Source organism: Eurosta solidaginis, chromosome 2 (genome assembly GCF_040869045.1).
Source record: "Eurosta solidaginis isolate ZX-2024a chromosome 2, ASM4086904v1, whole genome shotgun sequence".
Classification (NCBI taxonomy): Eukaryota; Metazoa; Arthropoda; class Insecta; order Diptera; family Tephritidae; genus Eurosta; species Eurosta solidaginis.
The window spans coordinates 76,668,155-76,689,880 of NC_090320.1; the positions used below are offsets into that span (position 1 = coordinate 76,668,155).

Below are 21,726 nucleotides of genomic sequence, written 5' to 3' on the forward strand. Positions count from 1 at the left end.
ACTCAAAATCAATTTTTTGTAAACAGTCGTAATTCAAAATTTTAACTTGTTGGCCAAATGCAAACAAAGTTTCATTTTTCCATACAACTTCATTACAAAAATTAAATTCAAAGACCTCTGGGCTGTTCATTTTTGCCCCTAGGAGTATTCTATGTATGCGAACACAATCTCGCCAGTCGACTATTGTGAGGTATCTTAAAATCTCGAAAAACTAAAATTTTGGACTACATCTGTTATACAAAACGAGGGATATATTTAAAATACTGCACTGCCTTCGTTATAAGGTCGTGATAGGTAGCATAGCATCATTATAAGTCGTTGTTAGATGCCAGATTTATTGGGAACTATTTTGGAGTCGCGATTTCAAAATGTTTGAAAACAACTGAGTGCGAGGATATCAATAACAATATGTGAGTGATCGTGGCAATTATGGGGCGATGCACTTTTACACGAAGGTAGGTGCCACCACTCACAAATCCTCACCAATATCCTCTGACGGGAGTCCAAGGAAACTAGCAGTTTCAACACGGGCTGATCAGAGTGAGAGGCAAATAAAAGGTGGTTGTTGTCATGTGGGGACACATTGCAAGTAGGACATACATGTTGTATGCCGGGGTTGATTTTATATAGGTAAGAGTTTAACCTGTTACAGTATCCAGATCGAAGTCGATCTAGAGTGACGCGCGTCTCCCTTGGGAGAATGCTTTTCTCTTCTACAAGCTAAGGTTATTTATCTTTAAGAACGGCGTGCAAGGGGCCGGTCAATTGCTTTGGAAGTGGTAATGAGCACCTCTTTCTCTTTACCCCAAGTGCTGCCAGCAGAAGATTTGAGGATTTTACTACGGCTCTGGATTTTAGGTAGAATTGTGGTTGCATGCTCGCTAAAATATAGATCCTGATCCAACGTTACACCCAGTATTTTTGGGAGTGAATATGGTCGACATCTGCCGTGTCCATGTTGTAATTAAGGTCGCCGATGAGTGGGCCGGTGATAATGTCATTTTAATACATAGCTCATCGATGGGTGGGCCAGGACTTGTAGCCATTATCGTACAGTCATCGGCGTAGGATAAAATGGTGAGTACTTCTGGTGGCAAAGGGAGCTTCGATATGTCGCCTCCCACGGCAACCGGTTCTATGTACCGGAGCGACTCGGAACTTTTTTTCCCAACAACTAATGTCACTTCAGTGTAACCCCATTTAATTTATTGCTTCTCTCCCACAAATTGTCATCCTCGGAGCAGCTCTTTGCAGCTGGTCAGCTCCACACCCGGGAAGGTATTATGTGAAGTGGACAATTCCACTACTAAAGCCTGATAAACCAGCTAACGAAGTAGAGTCATATCGACACTTCTTTCGCCACTAGCGAAGACTTTGGAAACCGTCCTGCTCTCTTATTTCACGGCGAATCTTCGCCTAGCCACTCATCAACTTACCTTCCTCAAAATGCATAGCACTACCACCGCGCTAAATTATGGACTAAATCAGGAAAAATCCCATCACAGGACGGTGCTCGTGGCACTCGACCTGTCAACCACGGCATGCTTTCTATGGCTCACACCTTTGCGATTGTCTAAAAAGATGGACCGCAAATTATCTGAGTGGTCGGCAAGCGTAGGTTCAATTTAGGAACGAAATTTCATAGCCTAGGAGAATTAAACAGAGGGTACCACAGGTTCGTGTCTTATCCCCGCTTCTGTTTAATTTCTACATATCAAAGCTCCCTTCCCCACCAGAATGAGTTACAATCATTTCTTATGCCGACGACTGCACGATAATGGCGCCTCACTATATGAACTAATTTCTTAAATAAATGGCTATCTCCCCGGTCTTTCTATTTTCTTCACCTCGCGCAACCTGGCATTATCACCGAAAAAATCCACGGCCACTCTGTTTACTGCGTAGAAGGAATAGATGATGCCAAAACTGTACGTTCACGTCGATGGTGTCACGTTACCGACTATCAGTCACCCAAAGATCTTAGGGGCAATGTTCGATAATACTCCCTCATTAAAGGCGCATGCCACCGAAAATGTATCTTAAGTACAAAGCCGCAGCAAAACTCTCATGTCGCTTGCCGGTAGCACCTGGGGTAAAGATAAATAAACGTTGCTAACTACGTACAAAGCAATTGGCCCATCGCTTATGTGCTACGAGTCACCAGTTCGGTCGCCTGGTCTTAAACACATCTCCTTATGACCCCTCAACATCAGTTACACAGTGAGGCCAAAGCGCTCAACATTAAAGAGTGCAACGAGATGCTGAACAGACAGTTTCTGCTAAACTGTTACAAACCAGGACACTCTAGCAAACAACTGGATAATCTAGCCCCGCCTCCATGGGGGTTAAGTGAACATCTCCACAGCACTATGATGAGATCCAGCATCTCCCAACACAGCCGTTTAGTCCAGATAAGCTTAAGGATGTCCTAAGCAAAATCCACACAGAATCCTCTTTGTCAGAACTCTTCCGGTAAACCTTGTTATCAAGAAGAAAGCACACTACCAAGGGAGACACGAGTCACCCTGGCTCAACTTCGTTCTGGATATTGTAACAGGTTAAACTCTTACTTGTCCAGAATACGTGATGTATGTCCTGCATGCGATGTGTCCCCACATGACACCAACCATTTTTTTAATTGTAATGTGGAACCTACGGGAAGGAAGCGAGGACCTTTTCAAGTCTTGCAGGGTGAATGACAATTGGGGAAAGGGGCGAGGGAAAAGGAAAGAAATGGAAGAATGCTGTAGTAAATAAAAACAAAACATTGGACAGAAAAAACGCTGAGAAGTTCGAGTATTGTTAATAAATTCAAAAGTAATGACGTACTGCAATTACTACTTTGAAATTTTGGTTATTTTACGATACTGCTATAAAAATCTTCGTTGTACAGCAAAAGTTTGATAAACGGTTTTGAACTTTCACCTCCTATACATATGTGTATTTATATGTGTTTATTCATAGTTAATATGTTTATTGATTTAATATGTGTTCGTTTAGACGGGTATTTGTTTCATTCTGGTCTCCATAGAGTGGCGAGCTAAAACTGCAAGCGAGACGTAGCTGTGCACCTAAGTCCCCAACGTAATTTCCCGAATTCATTGAACTGCGTGAGTGTGAAAAATAACAATTCAGATAAATATTGCGTCGCCATAGGTCGCGCCATTCAGCCACTTTCTAAGGCGGCCTGCAGTGCGATGCGCCACTCGTCGAGCTTTTGCTCTATGTGTCAGCTAACCTCGCAGAGCAGTGATGTGTTGACATTGTGCTTGCTCGCCTAACATGCGACATAGCTTCACACTGTTTAACTGTTGTACGTTTTAAGTTCCATCATTCACAACGTACATACTTTCACACAATCATGAACGTAAGTAAGACGGCTTTAATGCAGCATCTGTGGCTTAAAGGAATCCCACTATACGGCTGTTTTGGTCGGTTGTGCGTGGTGCGATTGTGTTGAGGGTGGCATTTCTGATGCTGTCAGTGGTTGATGTGACACAAAAATCATATTAATATAAATTAACGATGTGGAAAATTTAGTTTAGTAGTGAAAATGGTAATGTATGTATGCATGTATATATGGGCGTGTGTAGCGGATCCAAAAGCAAATTTGCTGCCTTAAATGATCTAAAAGGTGTCTGCAAATCGAGCCATAATGAAACGTCAATGCTGGAAAAAGAATTGATGCAAACTAGTGCACATTGAATATAGTCTGGGTATTAGTGATACATAAAATGAAGGTTAGGTCATTACGGGCAGCAAATATGTTAAGGATAGCACGACCGATAAACATTAGTCATTGTAAATGCGTAAATCTCTTGCAAGAAAAATTGTTGATACTCTCGCCGGACACATTCAAAAACGAACCAAATTTTTTTTTTTATTTATTTACTATTTATTTGGTCCTTCTCTATGCTCTCTTGCTTTATTATTTTGTGATTTGGACTTTGAGTAAGAATTAAACAAATAAATAAATACAATGCCCGATATACCTCCCAAGAGAGTTTAGGCCGATCCCCTTTTGCAATTTATATCATGGTCCTTTTAAAATTTTCGGGACGGGAACTAGATGTTTTACGCCGACTCCTCGGCATATGAGTTTTCACTGAGAAGCTATTCATGACAAAAATACACTCGGAGTGTTTGCCAAATCACTACCAAGGGGCGACCCCGCTAAAAAAACTTAGTTCTAATTGATAAAACTTGTTTCTAAATTTATGATGTTGCTTTCCCCGGGGCGTGAATCCAGGATCCTCGGTGTGGCAGGCTGAGCACGCTACCACCACATAAGAATTATTTCAATATTTTCTTTGTTGAACTTTATAGGTATTTTGTAGATCTTTAAACTAGTGCTATACAGTGCTGGTCTTATAATTGGAAATGGCTTCGCGAGACGAGCATACCGACTATTCGCTGTTATTTAAATACGTATTCTTCCGTTAATGCTTATGCCATGACCATTGGCACAAACATATACATGTATAAAATACACAAATTCTCATTTAATTATTACAGCCTGTTATCATTATTCCGGGATAACTGACTCTAAGGATGACAAATCTTTCGGACGTTTCTCTTGAATACTACATGATTACTATCATGTTGATGACAGACTAGTACAGCGCAAATTTATTTATATCTGTCAACAGTGATTTCGGTGCCAGTGAGCGAATGCGCCGACTGATTATTTCTTTGACGACGGCAAGCTGTTCGCCTTGTCCTCGTTCACCGAAAGTCCGCTTTTTTCTGCCTATTTGTTCATGCAGTGGTAGTGAAAAATGGTGCCGCGATCACTAAAAAAATTAGTAGTAGTGGAACAAATTTTCACTGCCACTAAAAATTAAGGGGCATGAGAAAAATTTAGTTACTACTATGCAGACCTGTTTAATAATGAATACTAATGGTAATTATTAGCCGTTGCATTGATTATTTTCTTGAAACGCCATTTAATGATTACTTGCCATTATTTTATATTTTTAATGCTTACTTTTCAATTGATTTAAAAAATAATCAAAAAAAAAATCATCATATTTTCCGATTATTGAAAAAATCAAAAAAAATTAGAAATAATCAAAAAAATCAAAAATAATCAAAAGTAATAAAATGTTAATCAATCAAATGTTAATTAATCAAAAGTAATGATTATTTTTAATTTTTTTAAATTTTTTTTGTGATTTTTTTGATTATTTTTCCGCTTTGTTGAAAGAAAAATTTTCGTTTGTTGCATGCAATAGTTTTAAGCGCTTATCGAGGCGAATATATACATGCAACATATAGGGCGAATATATATGGGGTATTCCATCCCATTTCGACCAATTTTGAACCCGACCCATTTAGAATTGGCTGAAAGTTTTTCTTCTTTTTCTAGCTTACGAAAGACGTTTTTCAGAATTTTTTCAAATTTTTTCATCCAACTCAAAAAAAGTTATGAATTTTTAAAAACACACCGTTTTTGTTTTCAAAATAACTTTTTCAAAAATTGACCGTTTGGGATTTTTTTTTTTTAATTGTTTTTAAATATACTTTTCGGAAAAAATACAAAAAAATTTTTAAAGTTTTTTTTTTAATTTTTCAGTTTTTCGAGATTTTTCGAATTTCGCCATTTTTTTTTTTTTTGTTCTCATAAAAAACTTCAATCAATTCTGCAATCATCCCCACTAATCCCGGAGTGGCCGATTTTTTTATTTAATTGAAAAAAAATTGTCAAAAATAAAAAAATTTTTTTATCTATTTTATTTATATAACAAAAAATGTAAGAAACTGATTTTTAACTATTCTTTTCTTTATATATTATGGTAAAACTTACGTGTTTACTGTGTCAGTCATTAATCTTGGTTATTTTAATCGTAGATTACCATAATATATAAAGAAAATAATACTTAAAAATCATTTTCTTACATTTTTTGTTATATAAATAAAATTGATAAAAAATTTTATTTTTGAAAATTTTTTTTTCAATTAAATAAAAAAAAAATATAAAAAAAAAATCGGCCCACTCCGGGATTAGTGGGGATGATTGCAGAATTGATTGAAGTTTTTTAAGAGAAAAAAAAAAATGCGAAATTCGAAAAATCTCGAAAAACTGAAGAATTAAAAAAAAAAAACTTTAAAATTTTTTTTGTATTTTTTCCGAAAAGTACATCTAAAAACAAATTTAAAAAAAAAAGATCCAAAACGGTCAATTTTTGAAAAAGTTATAGCATTTTGAAAACAAAAACGGTGTTTTTTTTAAAATTCATAACTTTTTTTGAGTTGGATGAAAAAATTTGAAAAAATTCTGAAAAACGTCTTTTGTAAGCTAGAAAAAGAAAAAACTTTCAGCCAATTCTAAAGGGGTGGGTTCAAAATTGGTAGAAATGGGATGGAATACCCCATATACACATGCGCATTATTACATTCATTATATAAAATAGTAATGGTTTCATCCTTATAGAGTCAGGAGTGACTGGCACGTAGACTCAACAGGTGCTGCTGCGATCTGGATCCTAGACGCTGGCGCCCACGTACGAAGCCGTGTTGTCGGAAACGGCTACGTACGCGTAACAGTGGCGCACACCACACTAGTGAGCTGCTACCTGTCCCCAAACGATCCAATTCAAGGGTTTAAAGATAAGCTAGAACTACTCGAAGACGATTTGCGTGAGGAAACCGGTAACGTGGTCGTCGCTGGAGATTTCAATGCTAGGGCTGTTGAGTGGGGAATGCCCCAGACTAACTCCAGAGGAAGGCTAGTGCTAGAAATGGTTGCCCGGCTCGGATTGGTCATTCTGAATACCGGCACGACCCCGACATATCGGCGACCAGGCTTTGGACACTCTATCCCTGATATTACATTAGTATCGGAAAACCTGCTGTCAAAGGCGGCTGGATGGAGGGTGATGGAGGATCTCACGGGTAGTGACCATAACTACATCACCTTCCATCTTAATGACTCAGGGCAAAGTCGGACAGAGAGACCGCCCCGTATGAAAACAAAATGGGACGCCTCTAAGGTTGACGCTGCAAAGTTCTCCGCTGTTGTACAAGCGAGCGCACGACAGATAGTCGACAGTGCCGAAGCGGCGAACGCTACGGTAGAAGCCACCATGCGTTGTCTGAACAACGCATGCAAGACCTCAATGCCACGAAAAGGGCCTAGGAGAGGCAAAAAACAAGTGCACTGGTGGAGTAGCGAAATCGCCGAACTACGCAGGGTATGCCACAGAAAGCGAAGGCTGGCAACCCGTGCACGCAGCAGGCCTGACGCGCTAGAGCATGCGGAGGCATACAAAAGAGCAAAAAAGGTTCTCTGTGCCGCCATAAAGCAAAGCAAACTTGATAGCTGGAAAAAGCTTTGCAAAGAAGTTGATTGTGATCCTTGGGGACAAGGGTATAAAATAGTAATGGGGAAATTCCGCCCACCGAACCAAACGATGGATGAGGGGAAGATGCGAAGTATAGTAGATGCTCTGTTCCTCACTCGCACAAGCAGAGAGGGTGGCCACGTCACCCACGAAGGCCACGACGTGCAGCCGTTCAGTGAAGGTGAGCTAAAAGCGGCCCTACACAGAATGAAGCCCGGTAAAGCGCCAGGACCAGATGGGATACCAGCTGAAGCAATAAGACTGGCTGCTAAGAGCAGTACTGAGTTGCTGTTGCACATGTATAACAAATGCCTGGAAGCCAGGATCTTTCCTACAAGGTGGAAGACAGCGCACCTCGTGCTAATCCCGAAAGGCAAGGGAGACCCGAACTCCCCGTCGTCTTTCCGACCATTATGCATGCTCGACACGGCCGGGAAAATGATGGAAAGCCTCCTTAAACAACGGCTGATAGCAGCCATTGACGATGGAGGTGGTCTGTCCCATCGGCAGCATGGGTTCCGGAAAGGTCACTCCACAATGGATGCCATAGCCGAGGTTATAAATGCGGTAAGGAAAGCCGAAACCGCGTGCCACCAAGTTAGGCCGGTTGTCTTACTGGTCACGCTGGACGTGAAAAATGCCTTCAATACCGTCAGGTGGGACGATATGCTCGATGCGCTGAAACACTCTTTCAAGGTACCTCCTTATCTACTAGCCATATTAGGGGACTACCTAAAAGATCGCTGGCTCACGTACGAAACAAACCAAGGTCAGAGAAAGGTGAGGATAACAGGCGGAGCAGCCCAGGGATCGGTGTTAGGTCCCGACCTCTGGAATGCTTCGTATGACAGCCTCCTTCGTTTGCACATGCCAGATAGTGCTTTTCTTGTCGCTTTCGCAGACGACGTGGCTGCCGTAATTACAGCACGGAACTGCGAGCTGGCGCAGCTTAAATTAAACCAAGTAATGCGCAGTGTAAATAGATGGATGAGTGACCATGGACTTCAGCTCGCGACAGCGAAAACTGAGATCGTAATCCTCACGAAGAGACGAATTCCCACCATTACGAATATGATGGTTGGAGAACAACAAGTACAAACACGCAGCTCCACGAAATACCTTGGGGTGAGGCTAGATAGCAAACTAACCTTCTCGGAACACTTTCAAGGAGCCTGTGAGAAAACTGCACGGACCATAGGATACTTAAGTCGATTAATGGCAAACACAGGCGGGCCAAGGCCATGTATAAGAAAGTTGCTTGCTTCCGCTTCGGATTCTATACTCTTGTACGGTGCAGAGATTTGGGCGGATGCAATGAAATTCCGAAAGTATCGAGCAGCTATTACTTCTATCCAACGCAGAGGGGCGCTACGAATTGCCTCAGCTTACCGCACGGTATCCGCAGACGCAGTTCTTGTTATTGCGGGAACCATACCGATACATCTTCTCGCTGAGGAGAGGAAATCAATTTACCACCTCCGAGGAGAAGTACGTAGAGATGTTGCTGCCGCGCAGGCGCGAAAAGATTCTATCCGACGCTGGCAACAGCAATGGAGCTGCAGCACTGCAGGCAAGTGGACCAGGGAACTGATTCCCGAGCTGGAGCCATGGTTAGAACGGCCACATGGAGAGGTCGACTTCTACCTGACACAGTTTTTAAGTGGCCACGGCTACTTCCGGGAATACCTCCACAGGATGGGCAAGGTTGAAAATCCGAATTGCTTATACTGTGGGCTCATAGACGACGTACGCCACACCTTTTTCGAATGCGATCACTTCGCACAGCAACGAAGAAGAGTGGAAGTAACACTAGGCGGCCTATCCCCGGGCAGTGTCATCCATAAAATGACCTGCGGAAATGACAGATGGGACATGGTCAGCAGATATGCAAGGACTATTCTCCTCGCTAAACGGCAAGATGGTTGCTTAGCCCAATAACGTGAGAGTAGCCAAAGAGCTCACGTAGTGCGCTTCCGTGCCCGAAGTTATGCTAAACGCGGTCCCAGGTGCGGAAAATGCGCGGGCCGTGGGAGGTTAGGTTTTAGTGGGTAGACCATAAAGAAAAAGAAAGGGAGTCCTACACTCGGAGAGGCTCGCTGCTACAGAGAGTAGCACCGAGGCTTAACAACCCGGTTAGTGCATAAAGCATTTCCTCCTTCCACGTAACAAAAAAAAAAAAAAAAAAAAAAAAAAAAAAAAAAAAAATGGTTTCATCCTTAAGTCAATCTAATCTTATTTTCTATCTAAAATTAATATATCCGATATTTTGGATTAAGTTATGGCTATGCACTGATTGTTTTGTAATCAAAGGTTATCATATTGTTCACTTTATTTCAGTAATATTGGTTTCATATCATCGCCACTATGTGAGTGTTCTTCGTCCCATTTAGAGAGCTTTATCATATAAGAATTTTACGGCACGTATTAGCAGCCGACCGCTGTTATAGACTTTTAAAATGTTTATACATATATATATATATTGTCACGGATATTAGCATCACTAAGCTATTCCATCACTAAGACGATGCTAGGGCCATGCTAAGCGGTATTTACGTCAATAATCAAATCATGTATACACATATATAAGGCAGCCGAGAAATGTCACACACAGATGCATTTACTTATACGCCTATGTGTGTGCGAGAGACTGTAAATTCAAACTCACATACATCTGAGAGACGCTGAAAAGTAGACAATTGTAAGCAAGTAGAAACTATATGAAAACTATAAACACACGAAATAGTTGGTAAGTTCTGGAAATAGAAGAGCCTAGATGTATGCAGCGTAAACTATAAAAGCGGCGCAAGCGAGTAAGAAGTAATTCAGTTTGATTTGAGTTGTCAAGCAGTTTCGTTATTAAGCAAGCTATTCGTTGCACAGTTTGAGTGTTATTGTGAAGTACTTTAATAAAGGCCATTTTGCATTATTACAAATTGGAGTTATTTATTCAACAGTTTAGTGATTCGAACATAGCAGAGGATTGCAAATAATAGGATTTGCAAGTAAAATTCGCAACAATATATTCTTGTAAAATATCAAACCATACCGAAAAAAAATAATGTATGATTGGCAAACAAATGTGTTTGGAATTTCCATTGTTAGTAATAAAAATATGGCTCACTATGCAAATATCCTAGACGTAATCATAAGGAAATAAAAAGAAGTTTCAATGTAATGTACATGGACATATGTTAATAAATTTATTTGGGATATAAACAACCTTTGGTTAGACAACTGATCATGATGATGAATGACAACTTAGAGGATCGCTCCAGTTTGAAGTGAAGCTATCAACATAAGTAGTATTACTCATACATATTGTTTGAGCATATTGTTTTGTCGTAAAACAATACGCACTCCCCCGCAAGGTATTCGTGGGATACATCTATAGACACGATAATTTGTAGGTGGGTATGTATGTACCCATATGCCTAGATAAGCGCTCACGATATACCGTTACATCCAGCAATGTACTTGTATGTACAAATTATGAGTGCATAGCCATAACGTTATCCAAAATAGTGGATGTATTTATTTTGGATATAACAAAATTGGCTAGACTTAAGGATGAAACAATAAAAAATCGTTGCTAAATGAAAGCTTTTGGATGCCAATCTATGAATCCAACATTTTTACATATTGTCTGGGCAATTAGAAAAACCGCCGTTTTGGATCCCACATTATTTTATATAATGAGTGTAGTAAAATATGCACATGCGTGTATACTTACCGGAGAATATGTTTAGATCAATGCTCATATGTATGATGCATGTATATATTCGCCTCGATAAGCGCTTACGATTTACTAATGCATCTTAAAATGCACTTGTATGTAGAAATTATCCCGTGCATGCAACAAAGGAGAATTTTTCTTTCAACAAAGCGGAAAAATAATCAAAAATAATCAAAAAAAATTCAAAAAAATAAAAAAAAATAAAAAATAATTAAAAAAATCAAAAGTAATCGAAAAAATCAAAAATAATCAAAAGTAATCAAAATGGTCAGGTCTGCACTGATAAGGTAAAATCAGTTCATCGACCTCGGTGTTCAGTATTTTGCACAATACGCTATGTGGAACATTGTAGGCAATATTAATCAGGCTGATTCTACTGTAATTCGATTTAAAATTTTTTTATTGAACGTAGAGAGGAAAGCACTAGTTGTAGTCTATGTAAGGTTTCTGGGTTTGGTGGGTGAAGACTTTGTTTCGAATACATTTTTAAAAATATTTTATTATCTGTTCAGAGATAAGCTGTGATGCGGAACACCGTGCCTATTACGGTATCCGATAGATGCTTTGCTCGAAGGTTAAGGATCGATTCGCGACTCGAGTTTCGGAATCGAGTTTGCAAACTACACCATTTTCAGTTGTAAATGAGAAAGAGTCCTTGAAAATAAGAACAGGCAATTGTAAACGAGAAACCGTCATATGGAAATGAGAATATACAATGCGAAAGATTCACTTCATTATGAGAAGTCATTTGTAAATGAGAGCGTCAAATGAAAATGCGAAATCGTAATATGAAAATAAGAACGATCAATTATAATTGCGAAAGCGTCATTTGAAAATAATAGTAGTCAATTGTAAATGAGAAAGTGTCAGATGTAAATTCGAAAGCGTCATATGGAAATGATAATAGTCAGGTATAAATGAGAAAGCATAAACTGAATATGTAAAAGTGTCAATTGTAATTGCAAGAGTATCGCACATTAACTTATTCGGCGATACTAGTGTCTGGCGAACGATTTTAACGACTCAATTTTGGTGGGCCATGCCATTCGAGAATCGAGTAGCTGATGCCTAAATGGCCAAAGTAAGTACTGCATTAAGCACTGTGCTCGCTAGTGCTGATGCCCTTCGAGACTCTCTATGGAAAAGTAAAAAACAGGAACACATTAACATACCACTGACAAACTTATGTTGTGCAACAGCTGCAATATTTATGTATGTCGATTAATCAGTGGATGGAGCGAATAGATCAGCAACTGAAGGATACTGCGCGAGAGCATTCAAGCATTTAACATCGTCTGGAAATGCTCTCTCTCTCACTGCAAGATATGTCAGTCGAAATATAGGCAATTTCCCATCAGGTGTTATTATCAGTGGCGGATTTACGGGGGGAATTTTCGGGTTGAAACTGGTAGAACGGCTAATATGGCCAATATGTTATTTACATGTTCGAAAGCATTTGGATTCACCATCTGAAAAAATAAGATAAATAAGAAATATAGCATAAAAATTTTGTAGGTAATCATCAAAATTGTACCCATCTCAAGTGCATCAAACCCGTTTTTAAAATTCTGACCATCGACCCGCCTTCTCCACATTTTGAGTTCCATTGGAAACTCAGTTTTGAAACAATTCACAAAACTTTCATAAAATGCATGCAGTTTATTGCATTTTTCTAATCTTGGTTATGGATCAGTCACTATTAATTGGCCCTTAAATTTTAACGGATGTATTGAGTGCATGTTTAATCTTTTTACAAGAGTAATATAACGAGCATTGCAGAAAATGAAATTGATTTTAAAGTAGAGATTAACTTTAGAAGGCAGTCGAGGAAATGGTCCTAAGTCAGCCTGATTCTCTTAAATTCAGCCAATTCTCTTTAACCAAACTTTTACGAAACCAGCCAAGTAATCTTATTAACATCAAAAAGTATGAATTACTGCTATAAGATAAAAACTGTATCTTTTGAACTGTATGATATACAAATATATTTGCAGTATATATATATGTACATATATACATATGTATAAACGTCATAAAAACTATACTCATTTAATGTTACTTTACTTAAGAAAATTCTATTAGTACAAATCAGATTATTTTATAGAGAGTGCTAACAAGACGTGAATATGTACATATGAGGAGTTCCAAACCAAAACGCAATAAATGGCTATTAACAAGTGAGAAAAAATGCCCAAACTTAAATTCAGCACATTTTCAAATGATACTTATGATATTATAGCAGTTATGAAAGAAAAGACATTCATACAAAACATCACAGATAGCTGATTGTAATTATTGCTTTCAGGTTTGCAGATTTTTGGATTCTGACCACTTTGATATGAATAGTATTTGCTGTTTAAAGAATGAGAGGTCTGGTGAAATTATTTCAGTGATCCTGGAAAAAAATGGTTGGATCATCCGTACCATTTTTGTCGTATTCGTTCTCTTATATAAAGTACATGGTCTAGCTCCAGTTTTGTTTGTGAGTAGTTCATTCAATTATTTTTTGAGATTTTTGGAAATTTCTCCTCCTATAGAGTTTTCTGAAGGAGTAATCCGAATTGGACCAAGTGATACTGGCCCGAGGCAACGCAATGTAAATTGAACATTTTGTATACGCATGATGATTAGTTTTGGAGTTCTCGTATGCTCATTAAATCATTCTATAAGTGTATGACTATACCAGTACTACACAATTTATCCATCATTCATATAAACATTACACAATTTTCAACTTAAAAAATTAAAAATATGGTATATCTGTTCCGTTTTGTTATGAAACATGTTTTATTGAACTTTCCAGAATGGCTATATTTTCGATAAATCCACACTGATGATGGCACAACCCCGAAACCGGTTTGTCTCAAAAATACACCCCTTTTTACTTCTCATAAAGATTATTGCATATGTAGATTTAAGAAAACGAAGTCAAATCCCATCCAGATCTCAAAAAAATTAAGGGTGCACTTATTGCGTTTTGGTTTGGAATTCCTCCACTGTAAATTCAAGTTAAAATACAGAGCAGTTTTTCCGACACAGTTTAAGGCCGTATTTGGGGTAGGCTTTTTTGTACAGCAACATTGGTTTTTTACTATCTAGATAATTTCTAGACACGGCAACTATATTTTGACTACTCAAAGAACATAGAAAAATATTTCTCCACTTTTGGACAAACACCTATATATATATCTGGAGTTGATATCCAATCACTACCCAACCTTTGAGAAATTTTGTAAAATTTATAGTTCTCGAGTTGATCTCCACCGTCATTCTCAAATTATTCTCCAACCTTTAAGAGATTTTCAGCAATATATAGTTCTCAAATGAATTTCCAGCACATTTCTCCAGTTGATGTTTACATTGGATATCGAGTTGAGGTGGAATTGAAAAAAAAATCTTCTCTAAGATGGTACCACCAACGCCAACAGCTTTTTTTTGTGAGAAATAAACACCTGGTTGGTAGCAGTAATGAAGCCTTATAAATAAGATACGATCTATACATGTTTTATTTTATTTTCCTGAAAATACTGTAGTATTGGAAATTTACATTTGATTCAAATCAGAGAACCACACTTGAGTGCAAGTTGGGACCTACATATATATTTTTCAGCTTCAGTAACAGCATTTTTTGCTTTAAAAAATATTCCTTTCTTTGCCGTTGCGAACGAACGCAGATAACTGATTGGTTAACTAGAGTTTAACCCGCCAGATCGGCCGCTTAATCTCAGCTTAAACTTCGGTTAAAGTAGACTGAATACTCCAGAATCAGCTTTAACTGACAAACTGAGTTGAACTTGTACTGAAAAGCTGGGCCTAATTTTTTGTCTTATTTTCGTAATTTTTTTGTATTAAAAATAGGCGTTTTTTCTTAAGCTTCAAAACCTTTTCGGCTGTCCTAGAAAAAAATCTTAATTGAGAAGCAACAACAATTTAAGTAAGCAGAGCATTGCAACTTAGTTTGTTGTTGCTTTTCAATTGAGATTTTTTTCTAAGCGAGAGAAAAATTTAGAAAAAAGCGAACATCTTTATTGCTCCAAGAGTGAGGGCGCAAAATGGTTTAACTGTAAGCCAGAGCGGTCGGATTGAAGCAAAGGAAAGCTGTGCAAGTAAGGGAGTGTTCTTAAATTCTACTGGGATATTTAATGAAAAAATAAAGTTCATAGAAAGCTTCCTCAATTCTATGAAAAAAATTTTAGGAAACATCTCCCCCATTTAAAATTGTTTTTTTTTTTACTTTCTAATCGAGTCAAATGTATGTTGTGTGCATGTATTTCATATCATGTGCTCCTTTATCTTATCATGTACTAGCCCTTGATATATTGCTACTAAAATTGGTAACAAAACACAGCGTGCGATAACATACCATGTGTAGGTTTAGATATCAGCGAATAAACACCCGCGAAATCGGCATTTTGGGGTACATTTACACCATTTTCTACCCACCACAACTGCATGACCAACTGATGAAATTAAATTATGTAAATAAAATCGACGGAAAGTCGATATGTTTTTTTTTTTTAATATGTATGTATATGTTTGTGTGTAATTGCATACAACAGGGACCTGGGACCAGTTCTTATCTAAATTAAAATGTACAAAAGGGTTAAATTTCAGTTTGAGCTGCTCATTCCTATAAAACACCAGAAGTCAATACAAAATAATGAGCACCGCCGATGGTACAGATGGGCGGATAGTAATAGTATTTTATTTGCTTATGTAGATTAATTCTAAGTATGTGAGCACGTATTTGTTTAAGCATTTACTATATATAGGGATGTACTCATGAAGTGCTCCGTGATATCCGTGAAGTGCTCCACGCCTAAAGATTTTTTTAAAGATTCGTAATTACGTTGAATCAAATATTGAAGCTTTTTAAAGATAATAGTAAAAAAATATACAAAACAACAAAAAAATTATTATACAATTTGACGAATTTTGACGAATTTTTAGGAAGTATTTGAAAATCACCTAATTTTTTAAAGTTTTTTTTAAGTTTACAGTGTACAAAATCTGTACAGCCACGTCCCCTACGAAAAACAGAAATAGCTCACTACGCTTAAGTAATTTCCATAGTATAAGGTATATCTAAGCTTGCTCATATATGATACACGAGCGTATCGGACACAGTACAAAATTTCTAACATTTACCATATACCATATATGATACATGGGACAGAGATTATGTTAATTTCAAAAATTCCAATAAAATCACAAGGTCTTAAAAATCTAAAAAAATTATATTTTCAATCTCAAAGTTTTTACCTACTGAATGCAATCACACAGCTATGAGCACATTCAGTTTATGTAAGATCTTTACCCATTTAAACCTGGTGCAATATTACTGGACTGTTACTTACTTTATTGCCGCTTAACCGTTTAAACGGTTATGGCCGTCCAACCGGCCGCGCCAGTCGCTTCTTCGCTGGTTTAGCTGGCGCCCTTCCAGAAGAGTGGGCCGCCCTTTTCCTCTGCTTCCATAGGCGGATTCCGATGTTAACACTTTATGAGTCGGAGCATCATCCTTCATTCGCATAACATGGTCTAGCCAGCACAGCTATTGCGCTTCAATTCACTAGACCAAAGACGATTGATATAATAAGAGACGGCAGACGTTGCTTCCGCACATTTGGTATTTGTGTTGGTTTTAAAGAATCATATTAAATAAGCAATACATCCTCTTTCCAACAATCACAATATTTATTAATATAAACTTCTTAAAAATGTGTAGAAGGCAATTTTCAAATACCCGCGAATCAGGTACATTACAAATAAAAATTGAACTGACGTCTCTTATTCTATCTATCTTCTCTGACTAGACTACGTAAATCTTTCGAAGAGCTTTTTTCGCAAACAATTCCAGAACCGCTTCATCTGATGTCATGGTCCATGCTTCTGCACCATTTATCAGGACGGGTACGATAAGTGACTTGTTAGAGCATGATCAATTGCCTACCTAGTCCAAAGTAGCATTTATTGGCAATAGTGATTCTTCGTTGGATTTCACAACTGATTTTGTTGTTTGTGTTAATGCTTGTTCCCAAATAAACCAAGTCTTTTACTATTTCGAAATTATGGCTGCCAACAGTTGCGTGGTTGCCAACAGTTGCGTGGTTGCCCAGGCGCAAATGCGCTGACTCTTTTCTCGATGACACCCACCCCTTCTTTTCCGCCTATTTTTCCAGTTTGGAGTAAGCAGAACTTACGGCCCGGTTGTTCAGTCCGATGATATCAATGTCGTTAGCATACGCCAGTAACTGCACGCTTTAATAGTTCTGCATAATTTTCTAGTATAATTTTCTCCAACATCAAATTGAAGAAATCGCACGTTTGACACCGCGCTCAGTTTTGAGCGGCTCGGAAAGGTCTTCCCAATTCTGACTGAGCTGATGGTGTTGCTTAACGTCATTTTGTACAGCCATAAATTTTGCAGGGACACCAAATTCAAACAAAACGGCATTTGTGAATATCCTTTTCGTGCTAACGAAGGAGGCTTGTTTGACCAGTTCTGAAGCCGCACTGATAAGGTCCAATAAGCCGATCCACGGCGGGCCTCAACTTTCGCACAATACACTCGGCCGGACCTTATATACAATATTAAGAAGGCTGATTTCGCGATAGTTGGCCCAGGTTGCAGGATACGTCCATTTTTTTGTATGGAAGTGTAAAAGGTTAAGCTTAAAGAAAAAGAAAAGCAAAAAAGCCATAAACAAAAAAAAAAAATTCTCAAGTGCTCAAGAAAATGTTAATTTGTCAAGTAAGTAGTATTCACCTTTAAATAAAACACAAACGCTTTCTGCTACCTTTCTCTAAAGATTTTTTTTAGCAAACGTACACGGGAGCCCCGTTTTAACTCCTTTTAATTTCCCTGCAAATTGACGGGACATACATGTTTTATGCCGACTCCGAGCGGCACCTGTAAGGCAGATGAGTTTTCACTGAGAAGCTTTTCATGGCAGACATACACTCAGAGTGTTTGCCAAATCCCTTCCGCGGGCGAACCCGATTAGAGAAACTTTTTTCTAATTGAAAAGGCTTGTTTCTAAATTTTTTGTTACTTTGACCGGAAGTTGAACCCAGGAACCTCGGTGTGTAAGAACAAAGTCGGCTAAATAGCACGAGTAACGGTAATTGTATTTATGCGTTTTTTGAACGGTATTTGCAATCCTGTTTGAGCACAATTGTTATTATTCTCATGTTTGTATATTCTATTCTAATATACTTAAGTAAATTTCAATTCGAATATGTTAATTTTAACGAATTTTCTTCTAATACACTGCTGAATCTGACTTTCGTGTCTTGCAGAGAAGTGATGCAGCATCATAGAGGACAGAGGGATAAAGGAAATATCAAAATTATTTGGTTACTACAATTTTTCCACAATTAATTTATACGAAATTTTTTTTGAGTATTTTCTTATGATGTGGCTACCGCGCTTTAACCAAAAAAGTTGATTTTGATATCCAAGAACAAAAAAGGGCGTTCTCGGTCAAATACCTATATATATTTTTGAATTTTTTCGGTGTTTCTCAGGGATAAAGTTTTATCACCATACATGTTAAATTCCAATTAGAATTAGCAATTGATGCAATTGGTTTATATTCTTTAATTCATTAAACAATTAGAAATAGTTCAAATAATTCCCATTAGATAATTGAAAATTTTATTCTAATGGTAAATCTAATTGCAATTAGTTGCGATTAGCAAAAAAAAATAAATAAATAAATAAAAAAATTATTTATTTATATTTATTTACATTATTATTCGTTCACTTCAATAATTCTTTGAAAAAAATTATTTTTATCAAAATAATTGATTCTAATTCGAGCTAATTGAATATCTAATTGCATTAGCAGAAGTCAATTAGATTTTTAATTGTAAAGGTAAACCAATTTTTTTTGCTAATGGCAACTAATTGCAATTAGATTTACCATTGGAATACAAATTTCAATTATCTAATGGGAATTAGTTGAACTAATTCTAATTATTTAATGAATTAGAGAATTTCGCAAATGAAGGTTAATTAGCAATCATTAGCATTATCTAATCATTACCTAACATCTATGACTATCACTCAGATAGTTTCGTGTAATTTATTGTCTACGATTGTTTTAAAACTGCTATTTTGCGATCGAAGTAAGTTACGGGAACGCTAAATCTCTTGTCTGCTCTGTTAAAATTGACATTATGTAAATTTAGCATAATTTTTTTTCTTATTAATAATTGTTATTCCTCAAAATTTAAAACAAACAGAAACCATACTAATAGATACCTAACGACCGTGTTTTTTTGAGGTCATACAGTGACCGATTCCAAGATCATTTTTAGTTAATTTTTGAACTGTTTCAGATTATTGGGGATTTTCAGGAACTATTTCGAAATCAATTCTGGAATATGTTAGTGAACATTTCAGGATTATTTGCATGAGTGATTGGGGATCATCTCGGGACTATTTTGAGATTGTAATGGAATAATCTTGGGATCGTGACTGTGACTGAAAAACTGTAAACCATGAATTTGGCCCACACAATACGACCACCGCCCCATAAAACACCTACCCAGGAACACCATCAGCAACATAGTCAACACAACGCCAAACTCAAAAAAGTCTCAGTAAAGGCTGAATTAAGAGAATTACATACATATTTGTATTTTAAATTATAGTCTTTAAGAGATGATTTAAATCAATAAACTAAATTATTAAAAGAAACCGATTTGCATGGAGCCACGAAATGTATATTTATTGTAAATGAATGTTGCACATGACGAGTATAAACTAGCATCGCTACATTGTTCATCTTCCATGGAACCAACGATAAAAGTTGTTTGGTTTGTTTTTTGGTATACATCAATAATTGCATGTATTGCCTCAGTTTGCAATTAGCTTGGGCAACTCAAAAATTTTATTTTGATTGGTATCGTATACAATTAGTGCAAACGCATCTGACAACAGAACTGCGGAAATCTTACATACTTATGTACATATAAATGCGTAAAAGTGTAAGCAGACTGAACAAGAACGTGACTTTTTCCACACATCCTCTTGTCACTCATGTTTTGTTGTAAATATACCAATGTCAGTCACTTCCTGCTGCATACAGCCAGGGATATCATCATGCCATACCTACTTCTTTTGAGTTTCGCATAAATCGGACGACAACCACAAATGCCATGCCATTACGATGTAACCACTTGAATTGAATCCACGTGTCGCACAACTGCATTTCTAACTGCAGTTGCTTTGCCATATAAAGATAGACATGGAATGCTGCCGTGCATTCCAGAGGAAATCGTGCTTGTTGCTCCTAAGTGGTGGATTACTGATGGCAAAGTGCAATCAGGATTTACCCCGTGGATTAATTATGAGAATTTGAATGACATAAAATTTTCAACTGGCAGGTTGGTACATACAAAGGTACTTATCCGTCAAATAATAAAATGCATTTTACGATATTAGCTTGCAATTGAAGCTTTTATTAACTTGCTTTCTTGTTTGTTCGAAAATTGAAATGGAGAATCATTGAATTCTGTGATCCAGTTTGAAGTACTTTCCCCGTGAGCTATGAAAACTTGCTACATACATAGTAAGCTGTTAAAGTGTCCTCCCGCGAGTGGGATATGAACCCGCACTTCTACGATGGTAGATGTGTTCCATGCCGTAAGGCACAACGTGGCTGAATGCGTTTGTAACACTTCTAGCATCGTAGGATTGCGGGTTCAAATCCCACTCCCGGGAGAAAAGGCTTCGAAGAGATCCTGATATCACGTTATTTAAATTTTTCCCAAATTATTAAATGAATTAAGTTTAAAAAAATTGCTTTAAATAAATGTTTTCATACCTTTAAAAGCAATTAGGGCAATCTCCGCTTAATTCATACAACTGCTAAACTGTCTGTTAAGAAACAGTCTCCTTTCCTTGGCGGTAAGACGTTAGATTAAACTGGCTGCTCCGAGAGGACCTCACATACACTGAATGAGTCCATAGTGTTAACACAAGTTTGTTTAACGACCACACTAAACCAACCCTATCAAAAACCAGGACCTATGTTATAAAACAACTCCGTCTGTTTGGCAATTACTAAAAGCTTTCTTGGATCTATGCAACTTGCTGCTTCTACATCTGATGACTGTATCACTCCTAATAGCTGGAGTCTTAGCCTCGCTAGCGTAGGACATGAGCACATAACATGCTTGATCGTTTCCTCTTCCAACCCGCACTTCCTACATCTGCCATCGCTAACTAGGCCTAATTTTAAACCATGTGACGCCAGAAGGCGATGTCCAGTCAGAATACCTGTCATGAGCCTACCTCTTTTCAATGATAAGAGTGACTTTGTTAATCTAAGTTAGTAAGACTTTCATATGATTTTCGACACTTTACAGCCCCGCTTGGAAATTTTTCCTGTCCCGATCCTTTCCAGGTATTGCTTACACTCTAACACACTTTTAGATGTTGCCACTACTGCCACCTGAAAATTACTATAGCAGCTTGTATGATCTGTTTATATCCGGATCAACACAGTTACCGCAGATCCTACTCCCTCCATTACTTCGGCACTATTAGTGTACCTTGTCTGCCATTTGGGCACCCTTGCGCTAGTCTTCAGCCTCTATTGTGGTTATAGGAGCACTTTCGAAGCGCAAGTTGTCAAA

General features: G+C 37.7%; 1 protein-coding gene across 1 annotated transcript in view; it reads right to left on the reverse strand.

Annotated features, from left to right (window-relative positions):
* The window catches only part of LOC137239973 (uncharacterized), a 59,415-nt gene extending 38,468 nt beyond the window's left edge, over positions 1-20,947 (reverse strand). Inside the window, exon 1 of the mRNA XM_067765815.1 lies at positions 20,913-20,947. The gene's annotated coding sequence lies outside the window, so the exon portion shown is untranslated. The remainder of the gene's footprint in view (positions 1-20,912) is intronic.
* Positions 20,948-21,726: the final 779 nt, after the last annotated feature.